The sequence below is a fragment of the Salvelinus alpinus genome, chromosome 4 (assembly GCF_045679555.1).
Source record: "Salvelinus alpinus chromosome 4, SLU_Salpinus.1, whole genome shotgun sequence".
In the NCBI taxonomy this organism is placed as follows: Eukaryota; Metazoa; Chordata; class Actinopteri; order Salmoniformes; family Salmonidae; genus Salvelinus; species Salvelinus alpinus.
This window is the reverse complement of record NC_092089.1, coordinates 74,818,218-74,841,500: the sequence shown is the minus strand read 5'-3', so window position 1 is coordinate 74,841,500 and position 23,283 is coordinate 74,818,218. Positions and strand designations below refer to the sequence as shown.

At 42.0% G+C, this 23,283-nt stretch overlaps 1 protein-coding gene and 1 long non-coding RNA gene across 3 annotated transcripts in view; both read left to right on the top strand.

The window, feature by feature from the left end:
* LOC139574437 (leucine-rich repeat and immunoglobulin-like domain-containing nogo receptor-interacting protein 2) overlaps positions 1-23,283 on the top strand; it is a 327,793-nt gene that overhangs the window by 117,811 nt on the left and 186,699 nt on the right. For both annotated transcript variants that reach the window (XM_071398999.1, XM_071399000.1), the window contains exon 3: positions 10,819-10,936. The gene's annotated coding sequence lies outside the window, so the exon portion shown is untranslated. The remainder of the gene's footprint in view (positions 1-10,818; positions 10,937-23,283) is intronic.
* Positions 17,403-17,764, top strand: LOC139574436 (uncharacterized). Its single transcript, XR_011674773.1, has 2 exons — positions 17,403-17,500; positions 17,613-17,764. It is a non-coding gene; the product is annotated as an uncharacterized lncRNA (long non-coding RNA).

The window sequence follows — 23,283 nt, the reverse complement described above, 5'->3', positions numbered from 1 at the left end:
TGGAGCTACTGCTCGTGGGTAAACCATATGCGTCTGTGACCAGTCAGACAGCACAAAGTACTATCTGACCCCCAGAATATTTCCCAAACTTTTTAATTTACTGGAATTTAGGCATGTTTTAGTTACCACTGGCCAGATGTGGTTTGAGTACAACACTAGTGTTTTGCAGGAGCAGGAAGTATTTCAGGTGTATGCAGATGAAAATGTGGATAATATTTGGTTCTTGAGCTCCTAAATGAGCTTTTCCTTTTATCCTATCAGCCAAATGTTATACACTTTGCTTTCAGGTTGATAAGTATAGTTGTTTGATAGAGGTTTAGATGAAGATATGAGTCTTTTAAGGCAAATATATGACTTCATGACACCCCAACGTTCTGTCAGTTACTGTCAACAGCAACAAGGTGAGCAGAATGGCTAAATGGATGCCTGTCAAGATTCCAACGGAAACAGAGAGAGAAATCAAATGAAAAGAATGCAGATAACAGCTGACATTTTCCAGTTGCATGTAGGAGATTGCTATCGTGACGATGAATGTTAAAGCTGAGATGTTTTGATTGGGCCATTTTCCTCGACAGCTGAGGCCACTAACGCGGGATTGCTAACACATTATTAGAAAACCACATCTCTTGAGATTGTTGAATTTAGGGGTGTGAGTGTTTGTGAGTCATTTCAGTTATTTGAAGTTCAGGTGTTTCATCTTTCTCTCCATCCGCCATCTCGTCCTTCCTTATTATGCAGCAACAGAAAAAGTCTGTGTTTTGGTTTATTTTCCTCCGTAATTCAGTAATTGGAAACACAGAAATGAATGAATAATTTGGGTTTAATGACCTTGTTGTGAGTGTTTCTAGCCAGCCATCATCAAATCTCATGTTGCAAAAGAAAGAAAAGTACAGACATTGTTTTCAGAAAAAAAAATGTCAAGAAAGAAGAGAATTAAACTGGAACACGACTGCGTGACCAAGTTGTGCGTCTTACTGTTGTTTGGACAGAAATAAAACTTAATTCAATGGGCATGAATAATTTTCATTCAGGCTCTGTAAAATAGCTAATCAACATCTTGAATAAAATAATAGAACAAGGGAGTCCTTAGGGCAGAACACTGTGCAAGCAAGAAGAGTTTTGTACGGAGAGATGCAATGTGAAAAAAGACATGCATGTGGTGTTTGTTTTATGGGTCACAGATGGGCAGAGCAGACAGACACATGGACAGTTTTGGCCTTTATCACGAAGAAAATTATAATTAATAACTCATCAGCACCATAAAGCACACACAAGGCAGCCCCTTACTGCAAGTTGGGGCCTGGCACTCCAAAGCCGAATAGACCGACACCCCGCCTTCTGAGGCTGAGAAGCATACAACCGGCCAATCAGAATTATCCATTAACAACTCAATCAATACAGGTGTCAAAATGGCACCATTCATCTACTCAAGTGCATTTTGCACTTGACCAGTTCAATGGAGGACCTCCATTTTAAATGCATTTTAGTCTAGGAGGAAACTCAGTATTGTTTAGCTCAACCCTCTCAAAGGGTATTGTCATGTGTCCATGACCATTGGTCACAGCTATGGCCTACTACACTGGTTCAATCTTAAATTTTTTGACTCAAATTTTATTAGACAGAAATGTACAGTGTACATTTTATATTATGTGACAACCGTAGGCTAAATGTCCATTTCTGGTTAATTAGGCATAGTCACTTTGATGTCACTTTAAGGGCACACACCATCATAGGACAGGCTATTTCCATAGAGCTTATATCGCCGAGACAAATCAAGAAATATTAATTTTGGGAAAATTACATCATTCAAATGCATGGACCAGTGTCCAATTAGCTTTTTCGTCACCCATGAAATTAAATTTTTACAACACTTGTTCGGAGTTGATGGAAATGCTGCAGGACACACAAGCATACCAACAAGCGGATTAATGTAATTTTTCAGAAATAAAGGTTGGTTATAAGAGTACAGGTGAATAAGTCAATATATTAATATCACTGAGGCAGAATTGATTATTGTGTTGCACTTGTCTTGGAGTGGTTATAGATGCAGGAAATGTATTCGACATACTCTTGACATGCTTTTATTTTCGAGTAATTTACTCAGTTTCCAAAGGACCCTTGATTTGAATATCAGTCGTACACACCCAGTATATAGTACAAAATAAACATAGCCTTGCCTAAGGTAAGCTATGCAAATAGAATGAGCTAATCTTCTCTTATACCATGTAAATAACAGTGGCAACAGGAATTGAGCCCAGCAGATGCTGACTGTCAGGTAAATAGGATTTTTCCTCCCACTGGGTTCTGTTTGATGTCCACTTTCAAGTTGCCTCCACTGAAGCATGTTTCACCTCGGTCACTTCGACCCTGACATGTACTTTTTCAAGTGACTATACTTTCTCAGCCTGCACATACAGTAGAGCTTGTATCTTTCTTTCGTTCTTTCTCTCTCATCTCTATACCTAACCTAAAATGAGAGGATAAGCATTCTCAACGCAGGAATAGCAAACCATTTTCAATGAATAACTTTCACTACCTCAAATTGATGAGCATGTATTACATTTCTAAAACACCCCTCACTATACAGTAAATATACAATACCCTAAGGGGGACAGCGGAATCTGCTAAATGTGTACCCTAAATTGAATATAGTGTATAAACAGTGCAGGCAAAGATGGACTTCCACGCAGTGTACCTCTCCACAACTAATGAGCTTGAAGGTAAAAGAGACCAGGCAATTGAGATAGTGTGCCTTGCAAAAGTATTCATCCCCCTTGCCGTTTTCCCTATTTTGTTGCATTACCACCTGTAATTTAAATGGATTTTTATTTGGACATCATGTAATGGACATACACAAAATAGTCCAAATTGGTAAAGTTAAATTTAAAAAATAACTTGTTTCAAAAAATAAAAATAAATAAAAAAGGAAAAGTTGTGCGTACATATGTATTCACCCCCTTTGCTATGAAGCCCCTAAATAAGATCTGGTGCAACCAATTACCTTCAGAAGTCACATAATTACTTAACTAAAGTCCACCTGTGTGCAATCTAAGTGTCACATGATCTCAGTATATATACACCTGTTCTGAAAGGCCCCAGAGTCTGCAACACCACTAAGCAAGGGGCACCACCAAGCAAGCGGCACCATGAAGACCAAGGAGCTCTCCAAACAGGTCAGGGACAAAGTTGTGGAGAAGTACAGATCAGGGTTGGGTTATAAAAACATATCCGGAACTTTGAACATCCCACAGAGCACCATTAAATCCATTATAAAAAAAATGGAAAGAATATGGCACCACAACAAACCTGCCAAGAGAGGGCCGCCCACCAAAACTCACAGACCAGGCAAGGAGGGCATTAATCAGAGGCAACAAAGAGACCAAAGATGACCCTGAAGGAGCTCAAAGCTTCACAGCGGAGATTGGAGTATCTGTCCATAGGACCACCTTAAGCAGTATACTCCACAGATCTGGGCTTTACGGAAGAGTGGCCAGAAAAAAGGCATTGCTTCAAGAAAAAAATAAGCAAACACATTTGGTGTTCGCCAAAAGGCATGTGGGAGACTCCCCAAACATACCGAAGAAGGTACTCTGGTCAGATGAGACTAAAATTGAGTTTTTGGCCACCAAGGAAAACGCTATGTCTGGCGCAAACCCAACACCTCTCATCACCCTGAGAACACCATCCCCACAGTGAAGCACGGTGGTGGCAGCATCATTCTGTTGGGATGTTTTTCATCCGCAGGGACTGAAAAACTGGTCAGAATTGAAGGAATGATGGATGGCACTAAATACAGGGAAGTTCTTGAGGTTAACCTGTTTCAGTCTTCCAGAGATTTGAGACTGGGACGGAGGTTCACCTTCCAGCAGGACAATGACCCTAAGCATACTGCTAAAGCAACACTCGAGTGGCTTGGAACATATAAAATGTCTTGGAATGGCCTAGTCAAATCCCAGACCTCAATCCAATTGAGAATCTATGGTATGACTTAAAGATTGCTGTACACCAGCAAACCCATCCAACTAGAAGGAGCTGGATCAGTTTTGCCATGAAGAATAGCTAAAAATCCCAGTGGCTAGATGTGCCAAACTTATCGAGACATACCCCAGGAGACTTGCAGTTGTACTTGCTGCAATAGGTGCATTTACAAAGTATTGACTTTGGGTGGGTGAATAGTTATGCACGCTCAAGTTTTCCGTTTTTTTGTCTTATTTCTTGTTTGCTTCACAATAAATTGCATCTTCAAAGCGGTAGGCATGTTGTGTAAATCAAATGATAAAAACCCCCCAAAAATCTATTTTAGTTCCAGGTTGTAAGGCAACAAAATAGGAAAAATACCAAGGGGGGTGAATACTTTCGCAAGCCACTGTATTTCCTTAATTATTTTCCCGTGCTCTTTTTAATCATGAGCAATCCCTCACAATACCTGGCGGCCGACCATTTTTACTGTCGATTTGGCATGAAGTATGTGTCGGACATGATTCTGCTTAACATTTGGAGCCAACAAATTAGAGGAAAGTGCCAGGTGCTGAGCACAGGAAACTGATCAGTTGAACAGGATGTGGAGAATTACACGTTTAGTCTTGTTGTGTCTGTCTCAGACATCTTGTTGGTTTACTTTAGTTTCCCTTACTTTTTCTTGGATCTCGTTTAAGCTTTATTATTTGCTCGCTGTTGTCTTTCCGTCAGGCTGTGGTGGGGAGAAATTCTCCCAATTAAATACAGATTTGGTGGCGTGTTATCACATCAGAGAAGGCCACACGCTTTCTTGTCATCTGGGTGTGAGCTGTTTAGGCCACTGAGTGTAAATCACCTTCCTTAGCTAATTGTGCTTGCAACACCACATGATGTGTGTGTGTGTGTGTGTGTGTGTGTGTGTGTGTGTGTGTGTGTGTGTGTGTGTGTGTGTGTGTGTGTGTGTGTGTGTGTGTGTGTGTGTGTGTGTGTGTGTGTGTGTGTGTGTGTGTGTGTGTGTGTGTGTGTGTGTGTGTGTGTGTGTGTGTGTGTGTGTGTGTGTGCATACACTGGCGAACAAGTCTATTTTAAGAAGTGTCTGCTTGTCTGTGTGTGCAAAGCTTTCTGGTAACACTTTACTTAAAACCTGATAATGAGAATTCATTATGATGCAGTTATAATCTATTTTAGCACTTGTCATAAGCATGTATGTGCCCCTCCCTCTAGTAAATCAAGCTGCTGATCTTCTCTGGTTAAAGGTTAGTAGAGGTGTCTACATAACAGACCCTACACGACCCCTGCCATTTGGGATTCAGGCAGAACATGATCTACAGGTCTCTTCCAGAATACCATTCTGTGACTCTTCTCATGTTCTGGAATACTGTCCCATAGGGAGGCAGTTACTTTTGACCTGAGCTATCTTTGAGACGGCAAGGTAGCATGTGTGGTGGCACTGTATGGAGGATGGTGTGTGAATGGTAGAAATGATGCCATTGACTATATATTCTGCATGTCCCTGAGGGACCTATTAATTTAGAAATGACTAGCAGTGATTCCCTAAGGCCCACCGTCTTCAAAACAATAACTGATAACTGTTCGGATCATTTCTGACTTAACACTCCTTCTCCTTAACATCAGCTGCAGTAGCACTTCAATTGGGACAGATGTCACAGTTTAAGTTTGACAATGCTGCAGATGGAAAAGAGCACTTTGTCTCCTGAGGGAGCCTGTCTTGGCCTTTTCCCTGCCCATTGTGTAAGATTTGTCTAATGAAGCCAGTCCCACTGTCGGAGTCTGACTCACACACAGTGCCGCTCTGAGCAATAATGCAATAAACCTTTGTGTAGGAAGAGCGTTCACGTGGCATTACTGGGTCTTATTCACCAAGCTCTCAGCAACAACTCTCAACGTAGGCCAAAGGCACATGCAGTTTTCTCCCTTTCCATCCGTCTTTTTTATCTTCTAAAAAGGTTCTCTTTAAAAAATGTACAGCTGTGTACCCCCACAACCATATTTTTTCATGCGTTCCTTTTATCTGGATATTTATGTATTTGTCTCGGGCCCCAGCAGGTACATTTGCATTCAACTTTTATCCCACTTCTTTCCGTCTCTCTGCGTCCGTTTTTGACTTGCTGTTCTTTACTGACTGCCTCCAGGCTTAAGTTCCCCTTGTTTGTTTCATCCTCATCGTTTACATATCAATTTGTTCTCTTGAACATCACTTTTATCCTGAAGTTTTCATGATATGAATGCTGACCTCTGTTTGCCTTTTTGGAAGAGAAGGAAACATTCCTAGGCTATGTACTGATGCCTACTGACAATGTTTTCTCTGCATTCAGTGCTTCACTCACTCTCAAAGACAATTAATGATGTCTTTGTATCCAGCAAATTATATCTAGGGTACCACCCTGTTTATCTACACTCTTGATGACTGAAATGTATTGTATCACCGTGAAAATACTGCTTGGATAAACTCACCGACTCATTGTTATAGATGAAACCTTTTCCCTGTAGAACTATATAAATATTTTGTCATTGACATTAGTGGCCCCATTCACCCCATTGAAATCAACGATGAGAGAGATATTTAGATTGATAAAAATGTGATGTAGAATATCTGCTGATGTCAAAATCCATTATTGTTGCTCTAGTTTGGAGGCAGCAATTAATTGCATGTGGTACAATGGCAGTTTGCCCCAGCTGGTTGTACACACAAGTAATTGTATGTCCTGGTTAACTCTGGTCCAAGTATCGTAACTATCAAATGTTTATGGTCAGTGCTAATCTAGACGGCTAACTTCTGGCTAATGCAATGTAATTGGACATCACATTGAAACAGAATAAGAAATTGTTGCTGTTAATGGTCCTCAGTGTGCGTGTAATCGAATTCAGCTGTGGATCAATGCAGCTGAGCCTAAAACCTCCTTCGGCATATATGTGTCATCAAGTTGAATTGAATGCACAAGCTCAGACTTGCTTCAGTCTGTCGCCACATAATGGAATCACAATGGTGACCAAGCCAGAGGGGCTTGAGTGGGGATTGCAGTGGACTGCAAGGATTAAGAGGCATACGTTTCTCTTAGGGCTCAGACATACCTATAATGTTTGCTGGCCGAGAGTACAATAGCACCTCAACTTGAGTGCGCACCGATTTTACATGTAGCATCGCGTGACAAATGTTGTGTACAGCAGGTGGTCCCTAAAAGAAAGTGTGCTGAACGATCGGCAGATGAACGCTAGATCCACATTCGGTGCAATGTGTGCAAGCCTTGTCTGGGACAAACTGAGATACGACACCAGGCCTTGACAGCAACACAATTCAATTGTGAAATTATTATTGAAGCAGAATGCAAAGTAACACGGTAAATCCTACCAGGTTAAGTGTTGATGTAGAGATATGGGAACAGACACAAGTGGAGTTTTATGGTTATTGTGCAGAGACGTGAGTTGAGACTGCACGAAGGTGAAACTGCTCAATAAAATGCTACTAACTCAATCAGGACACATACTAAAACCAACTAGTTGGTAAACAAATAAGAATCCAGATGGGAAATTATAGATTCTCAATGGCATGCAGATAGACTAATACAGGATTTTCAGGCATTCATCTGACAGAAAATGCTGGTTGGTCAACGGATGATTCCTCAACGTAGGCATTGAAATCTGACTATGAAAAAGAGTAAACAATGAGTAATGACTGTCTGTGTAGACTCTGTGATATTTTGTCTACAAAACAACACCTAAAGTGTGTGTGTGTGTGTGTGTGTGTGTGTGTGTGTGTGTGTGTGTGTGTGTGTGTGTGTGTGTGTGTGTGTGTGTGTGTGTGTGTGTGTGTGTGTGTGTGTGTGTGTGTGTGTGTGTGTGTGTGTGTGATGATCACATAATGATCACATTTAACCACCTGGTGTTGATCTAAATGACATAGTTAGCTAAGTGTTCACACTAAAGTATTGCCAGGAAGACAAACAGCCGAAGCAAAATGCCAAACCAAAAGTAATTTAAAGTCCATCTGAATGCCCTACAAGATCTAACGCTTGAAGAAAACGTAATCCAATAGCATACATCTACAAAGAAATCTAAGGTAGTTTAACTTGTAGAGCATTTTCAGAGGGTCAGCATTCCTACCTACCTGGAACAGATTCGTATGTATTCTAGCTATCCTTTATTAATCTGGTCCCCATTGACAAAATAGACACACATCTGTTTTACATGATTCGGGATTATGTTGTTGCCACTTATGCTCCGTTCAACTGAAGCACCTCTCCTGAAATTACCCCTTTCTTTAGCCTCAAAATAAAGCAAGTGATGAGGGACACCAGAGACACCCTTCTTCAGTTTTCTTAACAACCTCACCGTCAGGCTCAGGCATGGAATGGAAAAACCCTGCTATTATCATTTGGAAAGCCTGATCTCTTTGACCGTGCTCTCTCCCTACCTGGGCCATTCCTCTGCCACTGATTACAGTCCTCAAGGCACTCTCATTAAGTCTTTGCTCCAATTAAGCTGCACTCATTTGCCGCTTCATAATCCCTCCACGACTCCAGTCTTCCAAATCCTTCAACGGCGGATTATTCCAATCTGTGGGTGGGCTGCCGTCAGAAAACGGCAACGTTCACAAGCATTTATAAGGCATTGAACATTTGTTGGTTTGTCAACGCCCACTGACTGTACTTGTTGGATGGGAAGTCTCAGTTTTCATTTGAAATAAAATAAGATTTGTTTGTTTGTTTTTCGAGTACATTGTCGGTGCTCAGGTGAACTAAGCTATAAAAAGGCTCATATTTTGACATGCTGAAAACAACGGGGGGAAAACACTTCACACTCATGCTCTGAAATAACGGGAACTGTATAATTGTGTTGTGCAGACAGGCCTTTGCCTCTTTTGTCTAATCATTTGCGACAGGATATTGTCGGCTTATGTCCCAGTCAAATGCCTTTCTGCTTCGTCAAGCTCAGTTTAAAAAGTTCTACCAGAACTTTAACGTGTCCATTTTGGAGATTTGTTCTGCTGACCAATTCGGAGATTACAAGGAAAGGCTTTCCGCTCTAAAGCCACCACGAAGTTGAGTTCCTACACTGCTATCATAGATTGCCACATTGGACACTTACTGTGGATTTCCTGGATGACCAACAGCCATCCACTTTCAGCCTGCACAAGGAGAGACTTCATTTCTGTATCTTTAATACCAGTATACAGATCGATGTGTGCAAATCAGTACCAGAACTAAATATGACAAAGACACTGTTGAGAGAAGACCTAGCAAGTTATTTAGGTGGTGTTGAGCAGCTCTAGTTAAGACAGTAGATCAGGTGGCTTACAGCACAGGTGAAGGAGAAGACTGGATCCAGAGTTATATTTACGAATTATAAACTGTGTGGTTTGAGCCTTGAATGCTGATTGTCTGACAGCCGTGGTAAATCAGACCATATACCACGGGTATGACAAAACATTTATTTTTGCAGCTTTACTTACGTTGGTAACCAGTTTATAATAGCAATAGGTCATCTCTGGGGTTTGTGGTATATGGCCAATATACCACAGGTAAGGGCTGTATCCAGGCACTCCGTGTTGCGTCATACATACGAACAGCACTTACCTGTGGTATATTGGCCATATACCATGACCCCTCATGTCTTATAGCTTAAATATACAGATGCAGAACAATTATGAAAAATAGTTGGCAAAATACTTGAAAAACATTAAGTGTACTTGGCCAATAGAAAATGTTATCTAGACTATGCATAAACATTTGTTCTTCACATGAGAAAACATAATGTTTTATGGGACTAGCGATAGCATAGTTAGGTTAGCAAACATTAGCAGCAAACTTTGCTCTCCATTACTCAAAAGTAGATTGTGCCGATTAGTTAGCACATTGAACCATGTTGCGTGCCGTAGTGTAAAAACTATGTGGGTTGTGCTGAAACAATGACATCATATCTGAATTCCTCCACCTTTATGCAGTTTCTCCATTGTTGAGAGTGTTATTAAGTGAATACCTAGATGACTTGATAGTAGGAAGTGTGATTTTCCTCAATCATATTAACATACAGTATCAGTACTTGTCCTCTGGGAACAAACCCATCTCACTCACTGACAAGGTGTTCAATTCATTTGATTACTTATCACATTTCTTATCTGTTATCAGGTTTATCTACACCTAGGACTGATAAAAGCAACATCATTGATTTTCATTACTCTAAAATTACTGTGAATTTCATATGAATGTAATGCATGGTAGTTGTGCTCACAATGTAAGTTGGTGCCATCATACTGTAACTGTCTTATTAAGTATTTCTCACTGAATGATGGAATTCCTTTAACATGGCCCGGTGCCCTGGGTGGGCGGAGTTTAGCCATGTTAGAGGAACTCCACCATTGATTCAAGTGAACTGAGTCTCCTCCCCTTCATTAGGAAGAGCTATAGCATCCTGAGTCGACTAAAATAAAATGGATTGATATGAATAATCATGTATGTTAATGAATGCATCCTTTCCCCTCCTATGACATTTACATTAGTAGCCAAAACATACAGTTAGGAGTTAAATCAGGATCTTCTTTCATTGAACCCTTTCCTTGGCCAGTTGGTCGGTCAAGAAATTAGGATTTAATGAAGCGTCCCTCGGCTGCCGTTTTTGGCAGAAAAATAATCAAGCTGCTCAAGCGTTTAAGGAAGATACTGTGCATATGTCAGAGGTCTTTTCCTTCTTCGACTTATAGGCCTTCCTCTGTCTTCCTTGGGCTGACAGTCTTCAAGGATGTTTATCTTGGTTGGTTGGGCTTGTTACTGCTCAGACTTGTGCTATCACTGGAAAACTCCCACTGTATCTCTGCTAAAATTTGTTCTCTTTTATTCATTGCAGACATCGGAATCTTGGAATAAGTGACCTGTGAATTCCGTTGGCACTGGGGATTTTTAAGGACTGCTCAACTACTCTTCAGTCACATTGTATGGACATCTACTATCAGAGGCCTTGCCAAGTAAGGAAATAATGCTTTTCTTTAAAAGAAAATTAAAAAATTTACTCATATTTAGTGTACATTTTCCAACACGTGTTATTTTTTTGATGGGTCAGAGAATTTCATTGTCAACAAAACTGATTATATGTGGGGCATTACATAATAATATGTAATATGGTTATGGGCAGCAGGTAGCCTAGAGGCTAAGAGAGGTGAGGCAGCAACCAGAGGGTTGCCAGTTAGAATCCCGGGAAGTGAGCTGGCAACCGGAGGGTTGCTGGTATCAAATCCTAAAAAACAATGTATATATACGTATGTGTGTGTACAGTATGTATGTGTGTCTTTCAGAGGGGCTGTGTTAGAAGTAGAAGTCAAATTTCGATTGAACCTTTTGTGCAATTGACCATTAAAGTAATGTTAATGGTTCCGGTTAACTTGGACTGACTGACTAGTTAGAACTGGAATAGATACAGTACATGGTTCACCACCAGCTTCTTTAGAAAACTGAGTTTACTTCATTTGATCTTTGACCTTATCCTCTTTACCACTCCTTTGAGGCCATTTTCCTCCCAAAGGGCATACAGTACATGACATATGATTACACGGAGGTGTCAAACGCGTCAAGCCAACATGCTTAAATGCTCAGTTTCAAATGCTAACCCTGTGTTGCATGTGCCTGACACAACAGAATTCCAAACAGGGTTCTGAGTTCTCTGGAGTTTTCCGCCCAAGAAAATGTTGTTCTCTGAAACCCTTCATCGCCGTGAGGCATAACACAATTAGACTTATTTTCTTCTCTCTCTTTCTGCCCATCTGATTTCTATTCTCTCCACTTCCATCCGTTTTAAGTCTAATATTGTCATAATGTAGCAGTAGAACCCTGAGTGCTCTCTCAGATCACTCTTACAGCTTATCAGTGGAGTGGTCCCGCTTGAAATTGGGTCCCCCTAATTTAGTTGTACTACATTCCTACTAAGGGGTACATTTCAATTGGAAGGAAGAGAAGGAAACAGACAGTGTCTGCCATGTCATTATGTGCATGTGTTAAAGTTGTTGTCTGTGTTTTTGTTCAAATACGGAGCTAAAGTGTTGCTATGACAGATTCTGTTGAAGATAGCAAGTATTGAACAATTTTGGACTGTGGCTATGCTTTATTGGAACCAATATAAAGGCTGGATTAAGCCATTAAGGCCACATCTGCCATCTTAATTTATTTTTAATTTGGTGAACTCGGCCGCATATTGCTCTGACGTTTTAATTAAGTAAGGGCTATAAAAATGATTACTACTACCGGGTTGCAGAGAACCAGTGCTCATAACACTGTGGAGAATGGAGAATGGGGAACCAGTGGTCCAAAATGACACCCCCATGCCAAGTCTATTTCCTACCACAGAGAATTGAGATGACCTCTTTTTGTACATTCAGTGGCACTGATTATCTGTGTGGTCTCATGAAATGCACTTCCGATGTCCCAGGGCTTTTTCAGTGGTTGAATATGGCATTTTAAAAACACTGGCATAGTGATCTATTCAAGGATTTGCTTCTGAGCCTATTACATCAATGCTTATAAATCTATTTAGGAGTGTGTTTTTTTTCCCGTCTTCTTTTTACGTTAAATCCCTCTTGAGATTTTCCTTTTTTTATATATAATGTTGCCTCTGGCATAAACAGTGCAACTGAAAATAGAAGTCAGTGGCTTTCAGATTAATTTGACACACAGAATCCAAACTTGAAACACAGGAGGCAAAACACAGTAAATAGGAACGGTAGATATGTATATTGAAGCAGGGGGAAATCAATTTAGCATATTAGGCTACATGCATTATGATATGCCTTTAGTGGTGAAGGACTGACAGAACTGAACATCTTTTTGTTTATACTGAGTGAAATTAAATACTGTACATATATGATTTCAGAGTGGGAGTTAAAACGATGAAACAGTATGGAACGGCATGCCTTCTGGGGGCATTCACAGGATATTTAAATCCTATCACAAAGTCTTGCCTAAAGAGACACATAGTATGATGGTTACTACTGGGACTTGAGACCATCCACATGTTTCTTTACATTAACCAGGTTTCCTTACAACCATTTCATGCAGATGCACCTGACGCATGAAAAAAGTCACGACCGGGCTGATGGAAACAGGACATGCCGGTACAATTTTATAAATGTCGACCGTAAGGTTGGGTGGTATCCAGATATTGTCATACAGTCCTTTGCTCATCCCGGGATTTAGAGTTTTACCAGCTTAGTACACAAGGGGGCGTCCCCAAAAAACTCTAAAAAGCCCATTACCAGAATGCTAACAAAATTAGCACAAGAAATATTGAATTTCCATGGAGGTTGCTAATGAGCACAAAGCGAATGTAAGCAAATTGCAAAAACAGCTCGTAAAGTTATATATACACTACCGTTCTAACTGATCAGAAAAACAGTGTAGACATTTGTTAATGTTGTATATGACTATTGTAGCTGGAAATGGCAGATTTGTTATGAAATATGTACATAGGCGTACAAAGGCCCATTATCAGCAACCATCACTCCTGTGTTACAATGGCACGTTGTGTTAGCTAATCCAAGTTTATCATTTTAAAAGGCTTATTGGTCATTAGAAAACCCTTTTTGCAATTATGTTAGTACAGCTGAAAACTGTTGTTCTGCTTAAAGAAGCAATACAACTGGCCTTCTTTAGACTAGTTGACTCTCTGGAGCATCAGCATTTGTGGGTTCGATTACAGGCTCAAAATGGCCATAAACAAAGAACTTTCTTCTGAAACTCATCAGCCTATTCTTGTTCTGAGAAATTAAGACTATTCCATGCGAGAAATTGCCAAGCAACTGAAGATCTCGTACTACGCTGTGTACTACTACTCCCTTCACAGAACAGTGCAAACTGGCTCTAACCAGAATAGAAATAGGAGTGGGAGGCCCCGGTGCACAATTGAGCAAGAGGACAAGTACATTAGAGTGTCTAGTTTGAGAAACAGATGCCTCACAAATCCTAAACTGGCAGCTTCATTGAATAGTACCTGCAAAACACCAGTCTCAACGTCAACAGTGAAGAGGCGACTTCGAGATGCTGGCCTTCTAGGCAGAGTTGCAAAGAAAAAGCCATATCTCAGACTGGCCAATAAAAATAAAAGATTAAGATGGGCAAAAGAACACAGACACTGGACAGAGGAACTCTGCCTAGAAGGCCAGCATCCCAGAGTTGCCTCTTCACTGTTGACTTTGAGACTGGTGTTTCAATATAAAACACAACCTCTGTATATACACAGCTGGACTCACCTGCTCCTGCTTTCTACCGTTGTGCTATTTACAAACAAACACATGACTGGCTCAACTGTTCTGGGGAACTATGGAAAGCTTCATAATATAAAATAACGTGACAGGTGAAATGAAGAACGCAATCTGCTTTTTTTGTTTTTACTTAAAAAGTAGACACAAATATTAAAATGTATTGAAAAGGTAAAATAAATCGTTTTAACGGTATTGACAGTATGGAAAAACCATCCCGTGGCTTTTTCCATATACCTTGGTGTACGGTATATACGGTGTACCTCCCAAGCCTAGTCGACAGAGAATTTGCTCGTTTGGCATGGTGGGATATGTGTCGGTAAAATGAATAATGGACGGTGGAAACACCTTTATGTGAAAACATTGATATAATAACCCTCATATCGAAGTAAACGTGGAGTCACACGCTGATAGTGTATGCTGTGTGATCCTCCAACTCGGGAAAACATGCAGTTTATTAGGCTACAGATTTAAAAAGTTATGATTAACTTTGCTGGATGGTGAAAGTGCACGGTGATGATGTTCCTTTCCAATAAATTTCCATGTTCTTATTCCAGTGACATGATGATCGATGCTTGGCTGCTGTTTGACAAATAAAAATAATCTTCCTTTTTCGTCCATAATAATTTCAACATGTAGTTAGCACTGTATCTGCCAGCTGTTGGCTATACTGTACCACACGTACCAAGACCAGAGTGGGAACATTTGCTATACACTGAGCATACAAAACATTGTTCTTTCCATGACATAGACTGACCAGGTAAGTCCAGGTGAAAACAATGATCCCTTATTGATGTCACTTGTTAAATCCACTTCAATCAGTGTAGATGAAGGGGAGGAGACGGGTTAAAAAATGATTTTTAAGCCTTGGGACAATTGAGACATGGATTGTGTATGTTTGCCACTGAGGGTGAATGGGCAAGACACAATATTTAAGTACATTTGAACGGGGTATGGTAGTAGGTGCCAGGTGCACTGGTTTGTGTCAAGAACTGCAACTCAATATTAGGAAGATGTTCCTAGTGTTTTGTACACTCGGTGAGTTGAAAATGCAATGAAAATGTTTTATTCTGTAAAGTTATTTTTATGTCCACTGCATCAGCACACACAGCCTTTTATCCAAAATAAGTCTGTTTAAAAGAAAAATGCACAGATTTTAGAATATTCTAATGAAAATCTGTTGCCAATTGGATGGAAACCGAGCTAATGACGGCGTGATGTCATATCCTCACCTTGACAGGCTCACTCTATGGTCTTTGCTTATTTGACAATGACATTCACAAGATACTGTCAATCTCTTTTTGACGAACTGTTCTACATGTTACAGTTTGCAAGTAAAGAAAAACACAGCATTATTTTAGCATGTGGATCACTTCAGTTTATGAGCAGGCTACATTAGAAAACTTGTGAAAGATATTCAGATCTGAAAGGCGTGTATTGCACTTATGTCAATAGGTGGTTTCTCCTTGGCAGAAGAAGGTACAGCAGTGGGGGAAAGCTGTCTGAACATTACTGATCTCCGGGTTAAGCTGTCGGCTCTGTCTGATGTTTTGAACCCAGCGGAGAGCTGCTTTCTAGCCTGGACAGCTGCTTTCAGGACCCTGGACAGCTCCCGTGTCTTGCCCTACTGAGAAACTGTCCACAGGCTCAGCGCTGAAACATTTTCTGTGAGCTGATCTTGTTCTAATCACCACAGCCTTCATTCTAAAGGCATTACAGCCCTACTCAACAACATATTCCCTGGTGTTATTGTCTTCCTATTGGATTCTGTTTTAGCACCATCTTCAGAAGTTTACAATGTTCTTAATGCACACAAGTAAGTTCAAGCTGACATTTTGCTTCTGTCCAGTGAAATGCTGTAGCAGATACTTGCATATGCTGCAGTTTTATAGACCGATGCACAATGTTAGCAAACACATCCACAGCTGCAGAACTTTCCGTTTGAAGGAACAGCTGAATTGCTTGGCATACATCAAGCATAGATGTCAACTGTAAGTGTCTCATTGTTTGGGAAAGAGGCACTTGCACATTGTTTATGGAACTGGCTCACCTTGCATATGGCCCAAGGGGGAGTCCCACATACCAAGTAAACAGCCATGGAAATAGAATGAACAATATGGATAGCACTACATTAGTTGAGTGAGCGTATTGGCAACTCTACACTCTCTTTTCTTCTGCACAGGTCTCTTATGCTTTTATGTCACAGTGCAATATGCAGGAGGATATACAAGTCTAACCATGAGACGCCCATTATTTGACCAACCAAGGTTATTTTTGTAGATGTCTGGTACTTTTCTACGTGGACTGTTGAGTCGTGCTGTTCATTGTGCTCGGCGGTTTTGTGTCAAGCTCTCAAAGTCCTCGCAGCAATGTGAAACAAGGTGAAACTTAACTGTTTTGTTAAGAGGTACAGGAACTGCAGAAATTGAGGTTTGTTAGCCTAGCAGTCTGTTCTCCATTGAGAGCTATGTCAGAGGAAGTTCAAGCATGGATTCAAGGAAGAAGAATGGACTTGGAGCTGAATCATAAAAAAAAAATTCAGCTCCACTTCTTTTGTTAATTTTTAAGACTGAAATACCAGATACAGTGGGGCAAAAAAGTATTTAGTCAGCCACCAATTGTGCAAGTTCTCCCACTTAAAAAGATGAGAGAGGCCTGTAATTTTCATCATAGGTAGTACACTTCAACTATGACAGACAAAATGAGAAAAAAAATCCAGAAAATCACATTGTAGGATTTTTGATGAATTTATTTGCAAATGATGGTGGAAAATAAGTATTTGGTCACCTACAAACAAGCAAGATTTCTGGCTCTCACAGACCTGTAACTTCTTCTTTAACCTGTTATGGCTGCAAGGGAAATTATTGAGTAGCCAGAAAAAAGGTGCCCATTTCAAACGGCCTCGTACTCAATTCTTGCTCGTACAATATGCATATTATTTATTACCTTTGGATATAAAACACCTTCTAGTTTCTAAAACAGGTTTAATTATTTCTCTAAGTGAAACATAACTCTTTTTACAGCCCATTTTCTGGAAAAAGTGACATTTCCAAGAAGCTATGTCTCTCTTCAAGATACTCTCTATAAAAGGCCTTGGCACTTAGGACTGTACAAACACGTCACACATCTTCCCCTGGTTGTCATGCGGAAGTGAGAGAAAAAAGGACTTGATTATCTCTGTCAGGGACTGAAAGGAACCTCTTTGAGTGATAAGTGCGCACTTTATATTTTTTTCTGGGCGCGAAGTAGGAACTGGACTGCGCTCCTGGAAAACACTCGTTATAGGTGAATATGACCTCCAGCTTCGATTTTCTTTGATACATGTCACAAAATCATCCTAAAGTATGTTTTTTCAATATACTTTAATTATATTATTGAAATTTATTCTGGACTTTAGACGTGATGCGACGCAAGAATTTTGTCAAGACGGAGAGGTTAGCACGGCATGGCCAGTGTGTCATGCTAATTCAACAGGGACATCGTTCGTTCTAGGTCCAAATGAACACGGTTCTGAACAAAGGACCCTTTGGAGAACATTCTGATGGAAAATCAACAAAGATAAGGACCCAATTTGGGATGCTTTTTCATATATCTGTCGAACTGTGCTATCGCTAGCGTTTGACTAGAATCAATGCTGCTGTGTGTTAGCTATTGTAGTAAGCTAATATAACGATATATTGTGTTTTCGCTGTAAAACACTTCAGAAATCGGAAATATTGTCTGTATTCACAAGATCTTTCTCTTTCATTAGCTATCCACCATATATTTCTCTGAAATCTTTTCTGATGTGAAATTAGAAGTTGACGTTGGTGTCTGTTTTCTCTGGCTACTGCCGTGCGATATCTGACTGTAGCTATGATGGTGGCTAAGATGGTAGCAGTAATGTAAAACTGATTTATAGCTAAAATATTCAACTTTTTCGAACAAAACATAGATTTATTGTGTAACATGTTATAGGACTGTCATCTGAGGGAGTTTTTTCTAGGTTATTTAGGTTAGTTCTAGGTTAGTTAGGTTGGCTTTGCATGCTAGCTGCATGCTAGCTGCATGCTACCGGTGCTGTGAAAAATATCTGTCTCTCTTTTTGTATTTGGTGGTGAGCTAACATGAATATATGTGGTGTTTTCGCTGTAAAACATTTAAAGAATCTGAAATATTGTCTGTATTCACAAGATCTTTCTCTTTCATTAGCTATCCACCATATATTTCTCTGAAATGTTTTCTGATGTGTAATAAGGTAGTTGACGTTGGTGTCTGTATTTTCTCTGGCTACTCCCGTGCGATTTCTTACTGTAGCTATGATGGTAGCAGTAATGTAAAACTGATTTATAGCTAAAATATGCATTTTTTTTTAACAAAACATAGATTTATTGTGTAACATGTTATAGGACTGTCATCTGAGGTAGTTTTTTCTAGGTTATTTAGGTTGGTTTTAGGTTAGTTAGGTTGGCTTGTGCATGCTACTTGCATCCTACTTGTGCTGTGAAAAATGTCTGTCCTCTTTTTTATTTGGTGGTGAGCTAACATAAATATATGTGGTGTTTTCTCTGTAAAACATTTAAAAAATCGGACATGTTGGCTGGATTGACAAGATGTTTATCTTTCAAATGCTGTATTGGACTTGTTAATGTGTGAAAGTTAAATATTTTACAAAAATAGATTTTGAATTTCGCGCCCTGCACTTGCAGTGGCTGTTGTCATATTGATCCCGATGTCGGGCTTGCAGCCTGAAGAAGTTTTAAGAGGCTCCTCTGTCCTCCACTCGTTACCTGTATTAATGGCACCTGTTTGAACTTGTTATCAGTATAAAAGACACCTGTCCACAACCTCAAACAGTCACACTCCAAACTCCACTATGGCCAAGACCAAAGAGCTGTCAAAGGACACCAGAAACAAAATTGTAGACCTGCACCAGGCTGGGAAGAATGAATCTGCAATAGGTAAGCAGCTTGGTTTGAAGAAATCAACTGTGGGAGCAATTATTAGGAAATGGAAGACATACAAGACCACTGATAATCTCCCTCGATCTGGGGCTCCACGCAAGATCTCACCCTGTGGGGTCAAAATGATCACAAGAACGGTGAGCAAAAATCCCAGAACCACACGGGGGGACCTAGTGAATGACCTGCAGAGAGCTGGGACCAAAGTAACAAAGCCTACCATCAGTAACACACTACGCCGCCAGGGACTCAAATCCTGCAGTGCCAGACGTGTCCCCCTGCTTAAGCCAGTACATGTCCAGGCCCGTCTGAAGTTTGCTAGAGAGCATTTGGATGATCCAGAAGAAGATTGGGAGAATGTCATATGGTCAGATGAAACCAAAATATAACTTTTTGGTAAAAACTCAACTCGTCGTGTTTGGAGGACAAAGAATGCTGAGTTGCATCCAAAGAACACCATACCTACTGTGAAGCATGGGGGTGGAAACATCATGCTTTGGGGCTGTTTTTCTGCAAAGGGACCAGGACGACTGATCTGTGTAAAGGAAAGAATGAATGGGGCCATGTATCGTGAGATTTTGAGTGAAAACCTCCTTCCATCAGCAAGGGCATGACAATGATCCCAAACACACCGCCCGGGCAACGAAGGAGTGGCTTCGTAAGAAGCATCTCAAGGTCCTGGAGTGGCCTAGCCAGTCTCCAGATCTCAACCCCATAGAAAATCTTTGGAGGGAGTTGAAAGTCCGTGTTGCCCAGCAACAGCCCCAAAACATCACTGCTCTATGTCAGGTTTTGGCCAAGACTGTTCTGGTTTTGGTCACTAGATGTCCCCATTGCACCTTTTTTGTACCTTTTGTTTTTCTTGCTCTAATTATTGTTTGCACCTGTAGGTCATTCCCTTGTTAGTATTTAAACCCTCTGTGTTCCTCAGTTCCTTGCTCAGTGTTTGTAAGTTAGCACCCAGCCTCAGCCCAAGCCTTGTTCTTTACAGATATTTATTTTATTGGATTTTCCAGAGGTTCTCTGGTTTAGTTCTTGTGTATATTTTGAGTAGTCTTTTGAGGTTTGTTTTTTCCCTGCTGTTTTTTACCACTTTGTGAAGTTTCTTTTGTATTTTGGAGGATTTCCATTTTGTGCCTCTTGGCTTTATTTTTGGACATTGTGGATTTAGTTTCTTTGCCTGAAGATTTTGTTCTTTAATTAAACCACCATCTCTAGTACTGCTGTGTCTGCCTCATCTTCTGGGTTCTGACGATTATTAGTGACTGTTTCTCGCACCGGGTCCTGACAGAAACACTGAGCCATTATAATGAACCCAGAGGCAGCCAGTACCCAGGATCTTTTTTCCATGCTGTCCCACCACGAGGGGACTGTCCAACGCCACGAAGCTGCTCTGGTTCAGCAAGAGGCCTTAATGGCTAGACATTCTCAACTTCTGTCAGAGATGCTGACTTCCATAAAGCAGATTTCGGATCGACTTTCCCCGGCAACCGCTTCTGCTCCAGTTCATCAGATTCAAGTGCCCCTGGCAGTTAACCCCCTGGCTGAACCTCGTCTACCGCCTCCCCAACGGTTCTCAGGGGATCCGAGTGTTTGTAAGGGGTTTTTCACCCAATGTTCTCTCTCCTTTGAGCTGCAACCATCGTCGTTTCCCACCGACCGGTCCAAGATAGCATATATCATCACCCTGTTGTCGGAAAAAGCCCTAGCCTGGGCTACTGCTGTGTGGGATGCCCAAAGTCCCTGCTGTGCCAGCTACTCTACCTTTGCTGAAGAATTCAAGCGAGTGTTTCAAGGTCCTACCAACGGCCCTGACTCAGCCAAACAGCTCCTGACTCTCCGCCAAGGTCGGCGCAGCGTGACGGACTATGCCATCCAGTTCCGCACTGTGGCAGCAGCAAGTGGCTGGAACGACGAGGCGCTCACAGTGTGTTTTTTGAAGGATCTTTCTGACACCATCCAAGATGAACTGGCCACTCGGGAACCACCGGACAACCTCGAGTCCCTTATCAAGTTGGCTTCACGCATAGACCAGCGTCTGAGAGAGAGAGACTCAACCGTAGACCGCTCACCCTAGCTCCTATCGGTTCCAGCTCCGAGTCTCCACCTTTATCCTCGCTGGCTCCACCAGAACCCATGCAGGTTGGACGCATCTCCCAGGCTGAGAGAGACCGCCGGATGAGGGAGCGATGCTGTCTATATTGCGGCAAACCGGGCCATTTCCGCTCCACGTGTCCCGGGCTCCAGGGAAACGCACTCTCCCGTGCAGGCCTGGGAGGACTGTAACGGGAAACATAACCTCCTCCCATCCATCCAACTCCCGCCTGCTCATTCCAGTTACCCTTTCCTGGGACGACCACGAGTTTTCTCTTCAAGCCTTGGTAGACTCTGGAGCCGCAGGTAACTTCATGGATGGGGTCTGGGCGAAAGAGAATGGCGTTCCTTCTGAACCTCTGAGTGACCCCATAAGGGTTACTACGTTGGATAGAAGCCCTTTGGGATCTGGACTTGTTACTCGTGCCACTACCCCCTTGCGACTTTCAGTTTCCCAACACCAGGAAGTGATGAACTTTCATCTGATCTCCTGTTCCGAGTTCCCTCTCGTCCTTGGTTATCCCTGGCTTCACAGCCATAACCCTCACATCGACTGGTCTGTGGGCACTATCAAGCAGTGGGGTCCTACGTGCCAAGCCACTTGTATCTTCCCGAGTTCCCCGAGTTCCCCTTCCGAGTCTCTAGAATCCATCGACCTGTCCCGAGTTCCCGAGTGATACCATGACCTCAAACTGGTATTTAGCAAACAGAGGGCCACCAAACTACCACCCCATAGACCTTACGATTGCACCATCGACCTGTTTCCGGGGACCTGCCCTCCCAGGGGTCGGATCTTTTCCCTTTCTCCACCCGAACGAGCTGCTATGGATACCTACATCAAGGACGCTCTGGCAGCAGGCCTCATGCGTCCATCTACCTCGCCGGCGGGAGCAGGGTTTTTCTTTGTGGCCAAGAAAGACGGTGGATTACGACCTTGCATTGACTACCGGGGACTCAATGCCATAACCGTCCGTAACCGCTACCCGCTACCCCTTATGGCCACAGCCTTTGAGCTGCTCCAGGAAGCAGTTGTCTTCACTAAGCTTGACCTGCGGAACGCATACCATCTTGTGCGGATCAAACCCGGGGACGAGTGGAAGACCGCTTTCAACACGCCTACTGGTCACTACGAATACTCGGTGATGCCCTTCGGCCTGACCAACGCTCCGGCTGTGTTCCAAGCGCTCATAAACGATGTGCTTAGGGATATGCTTAACATCTTCGTGTTTGTTTACTTGGATGACATCCTCATCTTTTCGAGCTCCCTTCAAGAACACACTAAGCATGTCAGACAAGTGCTCAAACGCCTCCTAGACAGCCATTTGTACGTTAAGCCGGAAAAGTGTGAATTCCATTCCTCTCGAGTACAATTCCTGGGATTTATAGTGGAACCCGGTCGAGTCCAGATGGACCCCAAGAAGGTAGGGGCGGTAGCGGATTGGCCCACCCCCAAGTCCGTTAAGGAAGTTCAGCGTTTCCTGGGCTTCACCAACTTTTACCGCAAGTTCATCAAGAACTTCAGCTCGGTGGCAGCCCCTCTCTCAGCTGTAACCAAGGGTGGCAACACAAGGTTTCTTTGGGGAAGAGAAGCTGAGACGGCCTTCCAAGGACTCAAGCAGCGCATCCTCTCTGCTCCCATCCTGACACTACCAACGGCGGATGAACCTTTTGTGGTGGAGGTAGACGCATCAGAGGTTGGGGTTGGAGCTGTCCTGTCTCAGAAGGGTGAAGACAAGAAGCTTCATCCTTGCGCCTTCTTCTCTCACCGGCTTACCCCGGCCGAGAGGAATTACGATGTGGGGGATCGTGAACTCCTAGCGGTTAAGATGGCATTGAAGGAATGGAGACACTGGCTCGAGGGGGCTTCTCAACCGTTTCAAGTGCTTACGGACCACAAAAATCTGGAGTATATCCAGCAGGCGAAGCGGTTGAACTCCAGACAAGCTCGATGGTCTCTTTTCTTCAGCCGATTTCAGTTTATCCTCACCTATAGACCCGGGTCGAAGAATCTCAAACCGGACGCCTTGTCACGAA